An 18,796-nucleotide genomic window follows, 5' to 3' on the forward strand; every position below is an offset into this window, starting at 1 on the left:
CAAAGCAATAGATCTTAAAGACAAAGTGCAGAGAAATAAAATATCATAATTCATCTAGAAAAGAAATAAAACAATACGTTAAAAAGTCTAAACCCCATACTGCAATCCCTAGAAGTTGTGAAAAAGATGACAAACTAATGATTCATAAAATTCACAAATTTTCAACAAAGAAAAACCCAATGCTTGAAATAACAAGGAATTCAGTAGTTCAAAATCACAGTATCAATGACAAATAAGAACTTTTGCAAGAAGTAGGAGAAAGCCCATTATTAGCCATGAATTAAGTTCAGTACAAATAGTCTTAATGTGGATGTTTGCACTAGGCTATATTGAAAAGCAAAACAGAAAGGCATGTAATGCAAAATTATAGATCCCCAAAACTTAACTTAGGCATAAATAGAAAGGATAAAAAAGAGATGGATCTTCAACAACAAAAATGGGCATTTGAATAATTTATGACATACACATGTAAGGAAGTAAGGAGGTAAGGAGAGCATTTGCTTTCAAACACTCTGAACATGGAATCTAGAAAAGTTAAGAGAGAAGACTAAGCATGAATTCAAATCTCTCATGTATTGACAACAGCATAATTCTATTGTTAAAACGTTGTTTGTTAAAAGAAAAAAGAAAGAGGAATGATCAAAATAGAGAAGGACCTATGCACCTAAAGATTTATGAATAACTAAGAGTCAAAGAAAGAAAGGAAGAAGAATTCAGCATGTTGTGAACTAAATCTCACAGTTGCCTATAAGTGAACATATATGTATACACATGTATCTATCTATCCTATCTATCTATCTATCTATCTATCTATCTATCTATCTATACCCAGTTAATTCTCTAGATTTTTCAGATATTAGACTCATATCTCACACTGGAATTTTATGAAAAAATATATATACACACACATATACAGATACATGTATTTTGTTTGGGTAGAAAATACAATGAGAAAGAGAGGCATTATCAATATACTCTTACCTGACCTTGTTATAAGCATAGAAAGTAAAATTTCTCATTAGACTTTGGGAGAGCAGGTTAAGAGATATGGAGGGTAGGAACTATGATGATTGGGAAAGAATACTGATCTTAGTCTCAAAAAGGAAATTAAAAAGTATCATTGAAGGATGTTTAAATGTGGAGATTGGGAGAGACAGAGATTTTTCATTTTGGATGTGACCTTTTCCCATCTGGATTGCTTATATTTTCTAGGATTACCTCAAATTCATTGAAACAATCTATGAGCCCTTAGAGGAGGCTAACATTCAGTTTTGCAAAGAGGAGATAAATCCAGAATACCTACTGACCTTAGGAGTTCTGATAAGGACAGGTAAAAGGATAGCACATCATAATTTGGTATACTTACTATGTCCCATTATATCTCGCTACTTCCTAATGATTGATTTATATTTTGAGTAATTAGATGCAGCAAAAGATAACAAACAAATTGACAGGCACCATAAGTAGAAGAGAGACTGAGATGACATAAATCAACTTTTTTTTTCAAACTCCAGAAGCATTTTCTTTCATTAGGGAAACAGTGAACGTACCTTTTTTTAATTTTTTTTAAATTGTACTAGTTTATTTTGATTTATCAATAATCACTTCCATATGCTTTTGAGTTTAAAAATTTTCTCCCCCGTCCTCCCCACCACAGTCCTCAAGATGGTGCACAATCTGATATAGGCTATACATTTACATTCCTATTAAACATATTTTCACATTAGTGAAGTTGTAAGTAAAAATTAAAACCAATGGGAGTAGCCATCAGAAAGAGGAAACGAAACTCAATAGAAGAGAAGAAAAATGATAGCGATTCAACTTCCATAGTTCTTTCTTTGGGTGTGGATAGCATTTTCCATCACGACGCCTCTGGAGATGTCCTAGATCCTTGTAATGCTAGGAAGGGTTAAGTTTATCAATATTAGTCATCGCACAATGTGGCTGTTATTGTGTACAAAGTTCTCTTGGTTCTGCTCACTTCACTCAGCATCAGACCATATAAGTCTTTCTAGGTTTTTCTGAAGTCAGCCTGTTCATCATTTCTTACAGCACAATAGTATTCCATTACATTCGTATACCATAGCTTGCTCAGCCATTCCCCAATTGATGGGCATCCTCTCAATTTCCAATTCTTTGGCACCACAAAAAGAGATGCTATTAATGTTTTTGTACTTATGGGTCCCTTTCCCATCTGTATGATCTCTTTGGGATATAGCCCTTAGAGGTGCTATTGCTGGATCAAAAGGTATGCACATTTTTATATCCCTTTGGGCATACTTCCAAATTGTTCTCCAAAATGATTGGGTCATCTCACAACTCCACCAACAATGCATGAGTGTTCCAATTTTCCCACATCTTCTCCAACATTTATCATTTTCCTGCTTTGTCATCTTGGCCAATGTGATAGGTGCGAGGTGGTACCTCAGAGTTGTTTTGATTTGCATTTCTCTAATCAATAATGATTTAGATTTTTTCATATGACTATAGATGGCTTTAATTTCTTCATCTGAGAACTGTCTGTTCATATCCTTTGACCATTTATCAATTGGGAATGGCTTGTAGTCTTATAAATTTGTCTTAATTTCTATATATTTTAGAAATGAGGCCTTTATCAGAGAGACTGGTTGTAAAAATTCTTTCCCAATTTTCTACCTTCCTTCTAATCTTAGTTGCATTGGCTTTGTTTGTGCAAAAACTCTTCAATTTAATGTAATCAAAATTATCCATTTTGCTTTTCATAATGTTCTCTATCTCTGTTTGGTCATGAATTCTTTGTTCTCCATAGATCTGATAGTAAACTATTCCTTTCTCCCAGTTTGCTTATAGTATCAGCCTTTATATCTAAGTCATGAACCCATTTTGACTTTATTTTGGTATATGGTGTGAGATTTGGTCTATGCCTAGTTTCTGTCATACTCTTTTCCAGTTTTCCCAGCAGTTTTTTTTTCCAAAGAGTGGGTCCTTACCCAGAAACTGGGGTCTTTGGGTTTATCAAATAATAGATTACTATAGTCATTGACTACTGTGTCTTGCATATTTAACCTATTCCACTGATCCACCATTCTATTTCTTAGCCAGTACCAGGAAGTTTTGTTGCTTGCTGCTTTATTATACAATTTAAGATCTGGGATTGCTAGGCCACCTTCCCCTGCATTTCTTTTCATTAGTTCCTTGATATTCTGGACCTTTTGTTTTTCCAAATGAATCTTGTTATTATTTTTTCTAACTCTATAAAATAATTTTTTGGTAGTTTGATTGGTATGGCACTGAGTAAGTAAATTAGCTTAGGTAGGATTGTCATTTTTATTATATTAGCTCCACTTACCCATGAGTAACTGATGTTTTTCCAATTATTTAGATCTGATTTTATTTGTGTGAAGAGTGTTTTGTAATTGTGCTTATAGAGTTCCTGGGTTTCTTTCAGTAGGTGGACTCCTAAATATTTTAAAATGTCTACAGTAAGTTTAAGTGGAATTTCTCTATCTCTTCCTGTTGGGCTTTTTGGTAATATATGAAATGCTATGATTTTGTGGGTTTATTTTATAGCCTGCAACTTTGCTAAAGTTGTTTATTATTTCAAGTAGTTTTTTACTTGATTCTCTAGGATTCTCTAAGTATATCATCATGTCATCTGCAAAGAGTGATAGCTTTGTTTCTTCTTTGCCTATTCTAATGCCTTCAATTTCTTTTTCTTCTCTTATTGCTAAAGCTAAGGTTTCCAGTACAATATTGAATAACAGTGGTGATAATGGACATCCCTGTTTCACCCCATCTTATTGGAAATGCTTCTAGCTGTCCACATTATGTATATGATTGCTGAAGGTTTTAGGTAGATGCTATTTATTATTTTAAGGAAGACTCCATTTATACCTATGCTTTCTAGTGTTTTTAGTAGGAATGGGTGTTGTATTTTGTCAAAAGCTTTTTCTGCATCTATTGAGATGATCATGTGTTTTTGTTGGTTTTGGTGTTGATATGCTCAATGATGCTGATAGTTTTCCTAATATTGAACCAACCCTGCATTCCTGGTATAAATCCTACGTGGTCATACTGTATTATTCCTGTGATAAATTGCTGCAATCTATTTATAATTTTGTTTAAAATTTTTGCATCTATATTCATTAGAGAAATTGGTCTATAATTTTCTTTCTCTGTTTTGACTCTTGCTGGTTTAGGTATCAGCACCATATTTGTATCATAAAAAGAATTTGGTAAGACTCCTTTACCTATTTTCCCAAATAGTCTATGTAATATTGGAATTAATTGTTTTTCAAATGTTTGATAGAATTCACATGTAAATCCATCTGGACCTGGAGATTTTTTCCTAGGGTGTTCATCAATGGCTTGTTCATTTTTTTTTTCTGAGATGGGGTTATTTAAGTATTTTACTTCCTCTTCTGTTAATCTGGGCAATTTATATTTTTGTAAATATGTATCCATTTCACTAAGATTGTCAAATTTGTTGGCATATAGTTGGGCAAAATAATTCCTAATTATTGTTTTAATTTCCTCTTCCTTGGTGGTAGCTTCACCCTTTTCATTCTTGATACTAATAGTTTGGTTTTCTTCTTTCTTTTTTTAATTAAATTAATCAAAGTTTTATCTATTTTATTGGTTTTTCATAAAACTCTTAGTTTTATTTATTAGTTCAATAGTTTTCTTAATTTCAATTTTATTAATTTTTCCTTTGGTTTTCAATATTTCTAATTTGGTGTTTAGTTGAGGATTTTTAATTTGTTCTTTTTCTAGTTTTTAGTTGTATGCCCAATTCATTAATCTCCTCTTTTTCTATTTTATTTATGTAAGCATTTAGAGATATAAAACTTCCCCTAAGAACTGCTTTCACTGCATCCCATAAGTTTTGGTATGTTGTCTCATTATTGTCATTCTCTTGAATGAAATTATTGATTGTTTCTATGATTTGTTGTTTGACCCAATCATTTTTTAGGATTAGATTATTTAGTTTCCAATTATTTTTTAGTCTATCTTTCCATGGCCCTTTATTACATATAATTTTTATTGCATCATGATCTGAAAAGGATGCATTTAATATTTCTGCCTTTCTGCATTGGATTGTGAGGTTTTTATGCCCTAGTACATGGTCAATTTTTGTGTATGTGCCATGTACTGCCGAGAAAAAAGTATATTCCTTTCTATCCCCATTCAGTTTTCTCCAGAGGTCTATCATACCTAACTTTTCTAATGGTCTATTCACCTCTTAAACTTCTTTCTTGTTTATTTTATGGTTAGATTTATCTAGTACAGAGAGAGGGAGGTTGAGGTCCCTCACTAGTATAGTTTTGCTGTCTATTTCTTCCTGTAACTCCCTGAACTTCTTCTCTAAGAATGTGGATGCTATACCATTTGGTGCATATATGTTTAGTAATGATATTACTTCATTTTCTGTGGTGCCTTTTAGCAGGATGTAGTTTCCTTCTTAATTTCTTTTGATTAGATCTATTTTTGCTTTTGCTTTATCTGAGATAAGGATTGCTATCCCTGCTTTTTTTTACTTCAGCTGAACATAATATGTTCTGCTCCAGCCTTTTACCTTTACTCTGTATGTGTCACTCTTTTTCAAATCTGTTTCCTGCAAACAGCGTATTATAGGATTATGGTTTCTGATCCATTCTGCTATCCGAGGAAACAGTGAATGTACTTGAACGGGAAACTCAAATGGGAGAAAGGAATCCAGAATAATCTGGATAAGGAGGAGAACAAGGTAAATGAAGATAGTTTTGGAAAGGGTGCCATAAAAGAATGTTACTTGAATTAAGAGGGTAGGAGCATCCAGATGGAAGAGAGAGGATTATGAATCAGAAAGGTTGGATCAATTTGCGGTTCTAATCAAAGTGCATCTGTGTTCCTGACTTCCCACATACTTTCCAAAATTTTCTATTTTCTTCTTTTGACAATTCTTCCAATCTGATGCATCTGTCAACCTGAAATTTAAAAAAAACATGCAAGTATGTGGCAAAAACTAGCAAGTTTAATAGAGGCAAGGGGATTGCTATCTGGGACCACCCAGCTTCTAAATACTGGAGTGCCCAAAAAGGGTAGAGTGGAGTAGTGTTAAATACACTTCAAAAAGGAGAACGCCTCATAGGAAATACAGCCCTGGGAAGCAGCCAGTGAAATTGTTTTGAGTAATAATTGAAGATCCACAGAGAAGGCTGGGGGAGGTTGGGGAGTGGTGACATCTGGTCCGAATGGAGGTTTCGTTCTTTTTTAAGCTTTAAGAGTTCTCCTTTTAACTGGTTTTGATTGCCCTCAGGCAATTCAGAGCTCTAGGATCAGGCAAGGTCAATTTCTAGTTAGCTGCATTCAACATCAAACATAAGGGATTAGGTAAAATATATTCTGCAATCTTTATCCTGGAGAGGGAATTCAGAGGGGGCCTTGGAACTACCTAGAAAGTCCTATGGGATCACTAAGATAGCCACTAGCCCAGCTGCTTCTGATATATTCATGTGTGTTCCTCAGGAGCTAACATGAGAGGAGCCACATCAGTGTGTATTTATATTCTCATAACTTAACCTTTCCCATCTCATTGTTATTTATTGTCTTTTTTTCTTTGTGTGGGACCTTAGCTTTTATTTACCATTCTCTTGTAACATCTTTGGAAATTGTTGCCCAGATAGAGCAAAAGTATGAAATTCAAATGGAAATGGATCCTTACAGGCAATAATATTAACTCAGAAAACCACCAATTACATTATGCTATATTGCATTCTTATTTGTTGTGTTAAATATTTCTCAATTGCATGTAAATCTGATTTCAGCCCCACTTGAGTTTTGATGATGGCTTATTGCCTGAGTATGACACCTCTAGAGATAACTTTCAGATCCCTTAAGAGTTGAAGTTCAAATTTTGCCATGTCATATTTGTCATGCTTTAGATGTTTTGTCCTAGTTTTCATTTCCTAAAGCCTTACTGCTTGAAGGAGATATCCACATCCAAATACATGAATGTATGTTTTAGTTAAAATCTAGTGGCTCTACACATTTCCAGACCAGTATATCCTTAATACCTCATAAAAAGTCCTACTATGTACTTTGGTTTGCCTGTCCCTGAAAGAAATCAGAGAGAAACAAATGGAGGAATTGGAGAAACATCATTTATGTTCTTCCTAGAGAACCATAGACATTTCAAACTGTTATTCTATGACATATTTTATGTTTCGTATCTAAGTAGATAAAAGGACATTTCTTTTTTTGGTTCAGAAGAGAAAAGATGAAGGGGGGGTTGGAGGGTGAACAAGTCTACCAGGATAGCAATAGTATTTCTACACTGTGTGAATGGAATAGACATAATTAATGGTAATTCATACAGAAATAGTGGAAGATCCATGGATAAATTGCACACACACACACACACACACACACATTGGCATATATACATATACATACACATACATACAACACATACACACATGCACACACAGAGAGACCAAGAATTGAATCCTATGAAGACTTCATTAATAATAATTATGATAAGGTTCATGGAATCAAAATTCTTTATTCAGCCACAACCATTGATCTTTCATGAAGAATAGTATAGCCATTATTTAGCCTAAAAATTCAGTTTATCTGTAGAAAACTAAGCTAGTAATAATGAAAGGTTGTTATGATCTTTGACAGATAATGCTTTTATCCTCAAAATTGACTTTACCTGAAATTCCAAAATGGAACAAAATCAATAGAGAAAAACCAGTGACAAAACTATTACTAAACTTATCTCATTAGCAGTGGATATCTACATTTGAACAGTTCCCAGTGAGACTCAGTAAAAAGATCTTTAAAATGAAGCAAGACAATGACAGGATGTTTGCAAAAAGAAAAAAAAATACTTAGAGATAATGTTGGAGAAAACCAGAAAAATGCAAAAGAAAAAAAGTAGTTTAAAAAAAACTAGCTTGTTTTTCAGATGGAATGTTTTACGTAGATGAGATATCTTTGACATCAAAATTTGTCATTTAGTGCAATTGAGCAAACACAAGCACATACTGTAAGCAAAGCACAAGAACAAATTATTCCAAAGTATACTAGAGTTTCTCTGAAATTTTGCCTGATATCTCTATCAACTGCCATTTCGTTCCCTCCATGATGAAATTATAATTGATGAAAAATTTATGACACCTTAGACAGTTCAAGATGCTGAAGTTCTGGGTCATCATCAAAGGAAGTATATTCACATTCTTAATGTTTTAATGCAAGTGTACTTCATTTTATTGAAATTTTCCAAATTGAGAGTGTTTGCCAAAGATATAACATTCAACAAAAATCATAAAATTATATAAACAAGATATCTGAGGTATTCTAAAATATAGCATAACCAGAATTCCTTTTATTACATCCTCCAAAGATATACATTTAGCCTTTGCTTGAAGAGCTCCAGGGAAGCAGAATATAATCATTTGGAGGAAGTCCAAATCTGTTTTGAGCTATTCTAATTTTTAGTACATTGTACGTGTGTGTGTGTGTGTGTGTGTGTGTGTGTGTGTGTGTGTGATTATTTTCCCCACATCAAATCTATTGTTTTTTCTTTGTAACTCTACATCTTTATCCTAGTTTTGACTTTAGGGCCAAGCATTATAAATTTAATGCCTCTTCCATGTAACGATACTTCAGCTGTGTGAAGACACCAGGTGTGCCCCCCTCCCCCAATGAATTTGTTCTTGTTCAAACTAAACATTTCCATTGGATTGATCACAAGACCCATATTTTTCTGCTGGTTTGCCATCAGCTCTGTGCTCTCTAGCTTATTGCTACCTTCTCTAGATTTGGTATGTATAACTTAATTTTTCTGCGATGTCATACTCTTGATTTATATTTAATATAAATTAAATAATAATATAATAATATAATAAATAATAACAAATAATAAAAATATAAATTAAATACTATTTTATTTTCCCCAATTACATGTTCAAATGATTTTAAACTTTTTATTAAAGTTTTCAGTTCTAAATTCTATCCCTTCCTTGCTCCCTTTCCTCCCTGAGATGGTAAGCAATACGATATAGGTCATACATGGGCAATCACGCAAAACATTCCTATGCTATTTGTTTTATACAGGAAGACTCAAACAAACAAACAAAAAAGAATGAAAGTGAAAGTATGCTTCACTCTGTATTCAGACAATATTAGTCATAAACCACAATTTATTCATCTATTCCCCAACTGATAGGCATCCCCTCAATTGAATAAGGCTCCCCACAGTTGATTAAGGCTTTGGTATGTAAAAATTTTCAGAACTTTTTTTAGGTTACATGGTTACTAATTCTGTCTTTTAATATTGTGCTTGTGAAGTAGCTGCTTTTTTTTCTCTTTTTTCTCTCTTTTTTTTTTTTGGTGAGGCATTCAGCATTAAGTGACTTGCCCAAGGTTACAGAGCTAGTAAGTGTAAGTGTCAAGTGTCTGAGACCAGATTTGAACTCAGGTCCTCCTGACTCCAAGGCCAGAGCTCTATCCACTGCACCACCTAGCTGCCCCCAGATTCTTTTCTTAAATAACAACAACAACAACAACAACTTAAGTGTATGAATTGGCATTTTGTCTGATTAAATTTCTTCTTATCTGTTTTAAGTGTTAGACTGTCAAGATATTTTTTGTATCCCAATGATATCATCCGATATAGGAGTATTCCATTCTAGATTTGTGTGATTTCTAAATTTGATAACCATGATATTTATGTGTTTAACCTAATCACTGCTGAACACATATTTTAAAATGTAGGGCCAAGTAAAGATATGGAGGGCACTCCAGGAAAGAGCAAGACTTCTTTGAAGTTGACCTTGACCTATTAACTGCTCACTGGGTCTGGTTATTCAAGTACTCTTGATGTACTGTTGTCTAGCACACAACTTTCAACTTTCTATAAGCATATGGAAGCCATTATGAAATGACTTCCTGAAATTATGTGAAGTACAACATTTTACTATTCTACTAGACCACCACAGGGTGTGGGAGGGGAGGAGAATTAGACTTTCTCTGTAATAACTTGTTCTTGATTAAACTATGTTCACTTTTTGTGAGTACTATATCTTTTTAAAAGACGTTCAATAATCATCTTTTCAACAATACATTTTAAAAGAATTAGCAGCAGATTTCATTAATAAGACACTGTAAGTTATTTTCCCAAAATTGTGAATGGGAAGATTTGACAAAGCTTAAAAGGAGCAAACATTTTCTCATTTTTTTTTCAAAAAAGGAAAGGAAAATTGTGTCTGAAAATTATAGGCAAGTGCATTTTTCGTGGGTTCCAATATGAGTCTCCTGAAGTGTGGGTAGTACTCATCTTATCTGACAAGTTTTGGGAAGTTAGATTGGAAGAGTGTTGAAAATTGAGTAAGTTTTTCGAAAACAGAGGCAGTGAGTGCCTCCATCCTCCTCTACCTGCAAAGAGTTTAGCTTTGAAATGGAGAAGAGTTTAAAAATGATTGCTTTCTGAAGTAATATGGTCAAATTACAATTAAGGATGAAGGAAAATTGTTTATGGGCAAGAAGGGATGAACAACAATATAAAAAGGGATGGAAGATGATAGAGCAATATGAGGAAAGCTCCCAAATTGGGCTGGCAGGATTGGGATCAAAAGTATAAAAAGAAGAGTTGGAATTAGCAGGGGAAGAGAGAAACATTTACTTCTGAGCCTGGAACAATGAGAGAGAATGGGGGGTCCATGTAGAGAAGTTTGAGAAGTTGAATAGTGGAGGAGAATTAGCTCAGCCTAAAAAGAGTCAAGATCATCTACTAAGAAGGAGAAGGATGTAACAAACACATATAATTTGTATTCCCTCAATGCTTAGCAATAAGCATCTGACTAATATTTATTTCCTAAATGTAAACTGAATAGGTATTAAATGAATTATACCAATGGCATGTGGTCTGATAGATACATAGAGGTAGATGGGTAGATATAGATAGATAGATAGAAATAGACCCATCAGCTTCCTTTCTGCCTCATGGGTTTGCAACATCAGATTCATCCTTGATTCATCTCCCTACCTCACATTCATCCCCAAACTAATCAAGTGTCAAGTTGAATCTACCTCCACAGCATCTTTCTCCCATCTACATTTCTCCACTCACATGATATTTAACCTAATTTATACCTTCACCACTTCTCACCTGGAATATTGTAATAATCTTAGAATTGATTTCCCTGCTTCCATTCTCTCACCTCGTTGAACCATCTTTAACATAGTTTTCAAATTAATATTCAATGTGGACCTGACCGTGTTTCTCCTACTGTACAAAAATCTTTGTGGCTCCCTATTTGCACTAGCAAAATATTCAAAAATCTCAGTCTTACCCTCAAAGCCTTCTTCAATCTGCTTCTACCACTTTTTCTGACATTTCATGCTACTCCCCTTTGTGCACTCAATTTATCCAAACAAATGGCCAACTAGATTATTAGTGGTTCCTTGAATTTGACACTGTCATGCATCTCCTTGCATTTGCAAAATTTGTACTCCATGTCTCTAATGCCTTCCCTCTTCATCTCTGCTTCTTACAATCCCTAGTGTTCTTTAAGGCTCAGCCTCAATGCCATTTTTGCTTCAAAGCTTTCACCTGTTAGGCCAGTTGTTAAGACCTCCATTTAAAAATTACTTTTTAGTTACTTCCCTCTAATTGTTGTGTCTTCAAGTATAATGTAAATGTCATCAGGGAAGGAATGGTTTCATTTTTATTTGTGTATCCAAGGCACCTGGAATTGTGTCTGGCACGTAGGTCTTGTCTGCTGCTGAAGACCAATTTGAATGGTAGACCCTGCAAGTATTCCAAGGCTAATAAAACCAAAGATTGGACATTAATCCTCTTCAAACTTTTGCTGCAATGGTAGGGTTAACTTTCCTACTTCCCTTCTGCTCACTCCTCACTCCTTCTTAGGAGATTTAGAAATTATCCTCATTTTACTGGTCTCTACGTAACATCATACTAGATCTTGGTCTCACACAATATAGCAGTACAGCTACAAGTTGGGACAATCTTGCTGATCCCTGAAAGCATGGAGACTGCATACCAACATTGGATGGTCACTGTTAACAGTGGTTCTTCTGCCTGAGATTAGCAACAAAGTTGGCTGAAGCTGATCTCTGTGTTCTGATGGCCCTTCCTCTGAACTCCCCTTCACTGCAACCGAAAGTAGCAACAGTGTCTGTTGATGTAAGTAAAATTGAATGAGTCACTATCTTTTCCTTATGGAGCTTACTGTCCACTATATGCTTATGACTCATGAGCTAAAAATTCTAATATACAACCAAATCTGATACATGTATTAGAGGAGTTAGAAACAAAATATTATGTAAGATCTGAAGGAGTTTATTTGTCCACAAATTGAGGAAGAGTAAATATAATGTTTAGCACTAGATCTAGCATTTAGCATAATTTTCACAGTAGTTATGTTCACCTGGAGAATTCCATTCACCTGGTTACACAATTAGCAATGGTAGTGAGAAAATATTGCGTATTCATTGACTGTTTCCAGTTTAGTGAAGGAAGTAATACAAGTTTCCTTACCACTACTTCAGGCAGGAATATAAATACATGCTGTTATTATAAAAGCTACAGTAAGAATGACATAATCTATCCAGCTATAGATGCTTGTGTAAATATTTTCATATATCAAATCTTCATATGGTAGAATGAGATATAATCTCAACTCTCAGAGGGTACTACCAATATACTTTGGTCAACAACTTACCACATTCATGAAAAAGTCAAACAAATTGTAGTCTATGTGGAGCAAATAACCATAGCAAAGGCACACCAGAAGACTCTGGCAGAGTAATGAAAGATTGTTGATGGATAAGGGCCATAGAAGCACAATGCTTTCGATCATGGCTGGAAATTTGTTAATTACCTCAGTAAGCACCATTCATAGAGAACAGTGGAAAGCATAAGAAATACATATTTAAAATATGTTCCTTGCATAACATAAAGACGAATCCTCAAAACAATTAGTATTTTGCAACATCATGGTAATTGTAGAATATACAAAGTATATTTATTCTTCAGCTTAATTCATGACAGATAATAAATGGAAGTATTTGAAGACAATTGATTATCAAAATAAGAAGCCAAAGAAAAAACAACAAAAAAACAAAAACCTCTTGCTAACATACCAGAAAATAAAGGGGAAATTCCCTATGCAGCATTGAAAGCATTAGAAATGAATATGAAAAATTTGATTTCTCATGGAATTCAGTGCTTGTAATAATGAATCTATTTCAGTAGCCAAGTAAAATACATGTGGATTCACCCGTGTCCTTCAAGAAATATAACTTGTTAGCACTCATCAGCCCTGGGAGGTCTACTAAGCAGTATCTGGAAACCTACAGTTATCCCTTCCACCTCATGACTTTCCCCACTGGGGTTTCAATATATCATGGATTTGCATAAGAAATTAAATGGGATTTTTCATGGAGTTTTGCAGAAGCCATAGATGACAGAGAAAAGCTTAAGAAACTCAGAAAGTCATAAAATATATTAATGGTATTGTATAGTATCAACATATTTTATCTTTTAATACCATAATAATTCAGACTTCTCTGATACAAAGGGAGGGCCAAAACATTTCACACCGATTTTCCAGATCATAGGGGCACTCTTTCCCTAACTCCCATAATGTCAAAAGGGTAACTGTAGTAGTTATTTGGGAATTCCCTGAGGTCTAAATCTTGGAAGGTGAATGCAGCATTCTCTCTGGCTCTTTTCTGTTTTGCTACAAAACAAAATAAAATTAGAGTATAGAAGACAGACAGTTCAATGGCAATATTAAAATATAATAACTATTTTTCTAACCCTTACCAAAACAAGAAGCTAGCTATCCTTTTTTTTTTTTTTACCTGGAGGAGGAAGGCAACTTATAACACAAAGCCATTACAGACAAAATCATTTTGTAGAGAGAATGTTGGAATAAGCATCAAGGAACTTTCAAAGCAGAATTTTTTTCTGAGCCTTTTTTTCTATAAATTTAAACTCTTCATCTTTAAAATAATATTAAATCCATCTATAATCTATGGTCTAGTGTATTCTGTAGTCTGATTAGATAATGCCATTAAAGAAATAGAACAACCCAAATGTCTCTTTATTCTGTTAATCTCTCACTTACTCATCCATAGGCCCAAACAAAGTTTGATTTTGGTGCTTCCCTTTCATGGTGTCAATCTTGCTTGTCCTTTCATCACTGTTGCTGTCTTGCCCACTCTCTCAAATTCTTGTTAACTTCAATCCTATGATTTAGAAATGAAAGGAACCTTAGAGTTCATTCTCTCCAACCTCCTCATTTACAGATGTGGAAGCCATCTCAGACAGCTGAAATCAATGGAGTAATGTCATACTGATGATAAAGTGGCCATCCTGGCTCTTCTGACTCCAGATCCAGTGCTCTTTTCACTAAGTAATAATGATTGCAAATTATTATTACATGGGACGTGAACACTAATATGAAAAGATGATTCTGTCTTAGCTCAGTGATATTAATAAGAAATTGAAAAAATTGTTAACTTGTGGGTTATTATTTAATTTAGAGAATTGTATTCAGTATGCATTGTCTAAAAGGTATCAACATTATACAAAACCCTACAATAAGCTCTGGGGAAGAAATAAAGATAAAGACAGTCAGGTAGCAGAGGGGAGAGAGTGCTGGACCTAGGTTCAAGAAGATGTGAGCTGAAACCTGGACTCAGACATTTACTAGCCATATGAGTCTAAGCAAGTCATTTACATTATAGCTTCCTCAGTTTCCTCCTCTATGAAATGAGGATAAAAATAGTATCACCTGCCAGGGTTATTGTGAGATAAAATAAGACAATATTTCAAAACACTATATAAATGCTAGCTATTCTTATTATTAATAAAACACTATTTCCCATCTCATGGAATTTATAATGCAATAGAGATTGCAACAAATACACAAGTTACCATCATATAAACTAGAACATGGTCAAGACAAGTGATTGAAAATCATATTTATTAGGCATATTTGGTATAGAAAGCATTATTGTGGGTACTGAGGAGGATATCAACAGAATAAGGCATCTTTCTTTAGTTCATGAACCTTAATATATTAGGGAAGATTAAAGGGATAGAAATGAACAAATGAAAGATTAAATAAATGATTAGAAAAATATGCCGTGAAAGTGTAATACCATAGCTACAAAGGGCTATGGTGGTTCAGAGTAGGGCCTTTCATGAATGCATCATGGATGAGATGGAATATCAGGTGGAACTTGAGGGATAGATAAAAATTTGACACCTAGGGCTTGGAGACAAGGACATTCAAAGTAAATAAAATATCAGGAGAAAAATAAAGAAAAAACACAGGAGTATTTTGGATATATTAAATAATCTAGTTTGCATAGAGGGTATGGTTAAATAAGGAAAGGAAGAAAGAAAGAAAGAAAGAAGAAAGAAAGAAGAAAGAAAGAAAGAAAGAAAGAAAGAAAGAAAGAAAGAAAGAAAGAAAGAGGGAAGGAAGGAAGGAAGGATTGAAGGAAGGAAGGAAGGAAGGAAAGAAAGAAGGAGAAAAGAAAGGAAGAGACAATGGAAAGAAGGGAGAAAGAAGAGAAATAGTATTTATTAATCACTTACTTTGGGCTATGTGAGAAATACTTGGCATAGAAAAAAAAAAGCTAGAAAATTCCTGCTCTCAATGAGCTCACACTCCGTATATGACATGAAAATTAGGTTCAGCATCATCATGTTTTCCCTCCTTTGCTTGTTCTCCTGCTTATCAATGTCCCTCTTAAATTTTGATGCCTAAAACTGCACTTGAGAGAAACTTAATAAACATTTGTTGAACCAAAAGATTTTGAGAGTAAATAACCCCACACCTTGAAATGGAATTTTGGTATTTCTCTGCACTTGTGCAGTCCTTGCAAACTTAACCTCCTCAAGTGCTTGACTGATCTGATTAAAAAACAGTCACAGCTCCTTGCTTGGCCACTCCATAAATACTCTACATTTATCTTCTCAGTATCCCCACTACAGAAGTACATTCCCAAACCTTTTCCCATTATTTTCAGCTTCACGCATTCAAGCACCTAACCAGACTTTGTTAGCATGAGCTTTTCAGAGCGTTCTACAATCAATCTTGGAGCCATCTTATGGCTACCTTTGTAGATTAAGAGAGACCTCAATAATAAAATTTCTCATTATAAAACACTTTAAGAAAAATCCTTCTTAAGTCAGTGATCTACAGTTGAGAATTCAAGGTTCAATAGAATCAAAATATGTGATAAAAACCTCTTTTGTTTTGTTTTTCATCTCCTACCGTATTAGACTTTGGGTGTTTTTTCATAATTTACAAAATTGAGAAAATAATCTACCTGAAAAGAACACAAAATACATTTAAAAATAAGTGTTTAAAATGCTTTCTTGAGTCACTAATTGGACAGTGAAGATGCACTCTTGGGAGTACAAACTGAATAATTCTTTTGCTAGGCAGGTGCTTAGCATATAAGAAATCATTTACATATATAGCTACCTATCTTTGCTTAGTAGTTTCAGGATTCTTTTAGGAACAAGTTAGGGACATTAATTTTCATATTACTTTCTGCAGAACCTGATCCTGTAATACAAATAGAGATTCAACATAATTTTATGTTTTTCTATATGATAACCACTTTGAATTGCTTTTTTTTTTTACTAAAAGTTATCACGTGTATCAGCGTATCTGAAAAACAGTAATTGTTGCAAACATATTTGTAAAACATTCTCATTTGCTTGATTTTGCATTGGCTTGTCCTTTTAAATCTGAAATAGAAAGAAATCAATGTTTCATTTAAGTATGCAAGGGTGTGGGAGTGTTAATAAGCATGATTTTATGCTGGAAATCAAGTGAGGAAGAGCGGGATTAAAATAAGGCCACTGCCACTTACTAACTGTTGGCCAGGGGCAAATTGCTTAAATTTACCTCAGAGACTCATTCTCTTCAACTATAAAATGGGGATAATAATACCTGTGCTACTTACCTCTTAGATTTGCTCTGGGACTGAAATGAAATAATGTGCATGAAGTGTTTTGCTAGTCTTATAACTTAATAAATGGGAGCTATAAAAATATTGTTAGGAAAGTTGGCACAGACTTGTGAGCAAGAAAAAAAATTAAATTTAAAAGCAGATACAGAATATTTCTCTTTCAATTGCTTCCATAAAAAAATTGAACTGAATAGGACCTATGTACTATTTTTTCTTGTCTTCACTTATAATCACCTACATCTGACCAATCTTTTCAAAAGAAGTGGACAGAGAAGAAAATAGAACAAAGATGACACAATCTGACACACCAATGTGAAAACTAATGTCTAGAGGTTACTTTCACACAAATAACCAGGAGGGAAAAAAACAGATCATTAGCTTGGCATAAAGTGTGTTGGGTCAACTTTTAAGTGAGAGAAGAAGAAAAAGCTGAGATAAACAGTTTCAATACTCACCATCTGAATGTGAATATTTCTTCTAATAAAATGGAAAAAAATGTATTTCTTTAAAATTTAAGAATGGAAATCAGCCATTAGGCAATTAGAGAAAATCTAATATGTTATTCAAAAGCCTTCCTAAAGACACATGACTGTTTTCTCTTCCTGATTGATAGAACTGACTTCAAGTCAAATTAACAAATTTTAAACATTTGAGAAAGTCAGACATAGTTCAACTCCGTCTTACAGCCAGAAGGGAAAAGATTTATTTAACTAAATTTTCTAATCCTGAGTTCCTAAAGTCAAAACAGATATTTAATTTTTGCTTTTAAAATTTTTGACCAAAAATCTTTACATATATACCTTTTATTGAAAATTAAAATAAAAGGATAATTAGTGGAGTTATGATGACATTTAAATAAAATGTTATTCTCTATTGAAATTCTACCATTAAACTACATTGAAGTATACATGTTCAAATGGATGCTTGAAGAATAAGCCAACATAAGCTCTGACAGATCCTATTAAACTGGCACAGTTTGTGAATATCAGCCCAGCCAAATGGGAGGAGGCTCATAAACAGAACTTTTTTAATTCCCCACCATGGTGATGCTATTTTTAGCCACAGTGATGCAAGAAATACTGTCTATATGCATGGAAGAATTGCTGTCCACTTTGATGGGTGGAGTACTCATATCAGTGAAATTACAAATTTTTCAATGTGATGAAATATTCAAAACTAACAAAATATTTTTGATTTGTTCATTTTCCCTAACTCATTTATATTTTTTCAGATAGATTCACTTTGTTGAAATAAGAAAAAAAGTCCTACTAAAAGCCATAGAATTGAGTGCCTTTACCTTCCCTAGACTTTCAGACATTTTGATCAATATCTCATACTGGAATTTTGCTAAATTTTTGCTTTTCTTAAATAAATAATTTAATCACAATATCCATGGTTAAAATAGAGCTATGATTTTGTTTTGGGAGTGAGAGGGCTGGATCATTACCTCCCTGCAAGGTCAGCCTTGAACAGTCTTTTATGGCTTTCTTCAGTTACTTCAACAGCTAAGATGCCCATCTTTTTCTAGTTTGGTTCAAACCCATTTATCATTGTTGCAGATGCTTTGCTAACTTTTCCATGGAGATGCAAAGGAGTGAAATCAACTATCAGGATGGGCAGACTGTTTTAAAGTTTGTATTCTTACTTTTTTTTTATTGAATAAAGAAATTACGTTAAGTTACTACTCATTTCTATAGAGTTGTGCATGCATGTGAAGCTTGTTAGGACTAGACATCAGAATTGTTTCTACACTACATTTTATTAGATTTTTAAAATTAATTTTCCTCATATTCCCAGCTTTTCTACT

General features: G+C 33.8%; 1 pseudogene; it reads right to left on the minus strand.

The window, feature by feature from the left end:
- Positions 1 to 18,507, minus strand: part of LOC110221950 (legumain-like) — a 44,297-nt pseudogene extending 25,790 nt beyond the window's left edge.
- Positions 18,508 to 18,796: the final 289 nt, after the last annotated feature.

The sequence above is a fragment of the Phascolarctos cinereus genome, unplaced genomic scaffold, assembly GCF_003287225.1.
Source record: "Phascolarctos cinereus isolate Bilbo 61053 unplaced genomic scaffold, phaCin_HiC Scaffold_4;HRSCAF=312, whole genome shotgun sequence".
Taxonomy (NCBI): Eukaryota; Metazoa; Chordata; class Mammalia; order Diprotodontia; family Phascolarctidae; genus Phascolarctos; species Phascolarctos cinereus.